We start from the raw sequence: 1,144 nt of genomic DNA, 5'->3' as shown, positions 1-1,144 counted from the left end.
GTAAGTCTACCATAGATGCTGGAACCATTGCTGGCCTTAACATCATACGGATAATCAACGAACCAACTGCTGCAGCTATTGCATATGGTCTTGACCGAAGGATTAATTGTGTTGGAGAGAGAAACATTTTCATTTTTGATCTAGGTGGTGGTACTTTTGATGTTTCTATCCTAACGATTAAGGGTAAGATCTTTGAAGTTAAGGCAACAGCTGGAAACACTCACCTTGGAGGAGAGGAAACCCTAAAGCCTTAAGGAGGTTGAGAAGTGCCTGAGAGAGGGCCAAAAGGACACTGTCACATGCTGTCAGTGCCACAATTGAGGTAGATGGTTTATCTAATGGCATTGACTTTTGTTCTTCAATCACTCGTGCAAAATTTGAGGAAATCAACATTGAGCTCTTTAACCAGTGTATGGAGACAGTAGATAGGTGTATTGCTGATGCAAATATGGACAAGAGAAGTATGCATGATGTTGTTCTTGTTGGTGGGTCTTCTAGGATTCTCAAAGTGCAAGAATTATTGCAAGATTTCTTTGAGGGAAAGGATCTGTGCAAAAGCATAAACCCTGATGAAGCTGTAGCCTGTGGTGCTGCTGTGCAGGCTGCTTTGTTGAGTGTAGGTATTAAGAATGTTCCAGACATGGTGTTGCTGGATGTAACACCGTTATCACTTGGTATTCGTGTAATGGGAGATATGATGAGTGTAATGATTCCAAGGAATACTACTATTCCTGTGAAGAGGACGGAACAATATTTGACATGTGTAGATAACCAATCATCTGTTGAAATAGAGGTTTATGAGGGTGAGAGAACAAGAAGCAGGGAAAACAATTTGTTGGGTTCTTTTAAACTTTCTGGCCTTCCTCCAGCTCCTAGGGACCATCCTTTTGATGTGTGCTTTGCCATAGATGAAAATGGTATACTATCTGTCTCTGCTAAGGAAAAAACAAGTGGTATAAGCAATAAGATAATCATATCCAATGACATAGGACGACTGTCAACGGAAGAAATCTATAGAATGATTCAAGAAGCAGAGGAATACAAAGTTGAAGATATGAAATTCCTTAGGAAGGCCAAAACAATGAATAAAATTGATGACTATGCTTACAAGATAAAGAAAGCTTTGGAAAAAGAGAATTACAGT

The 1,144-nt window shown here is 39.6% G+C and overlaps 1 pseudogene; it reads left to right on the top strand.

Annotated features, from left to right (window-relative positions):
* The window catches only part of LOC106774800, a 14,515-nt pseudogene that overhangs the window by 5,283 nt on the left and 8,088 nt on the right, over positions 1-1,144 (top strand).

The sequence above is a fragment of the Vigna radiata genome, chromosome 10, assembly GCF_000741045.1.
Source record: "Vigna radiata var. radiata cultivar VC1973A chromosome 10, Vradiata_ver6, whole genome shotgun sequence".
Taxonomy (NCBI): Eukaryota; Viridiplantae; Streptophyta; class Magnoliopsida; order Fabales; family Fabaceae; genus Vigna; species Vigna radiata.
Note: the sequence above shows the minus strand (reverse complement) of the source record. Positions and strands in the feature narration are given on the sequence as shown.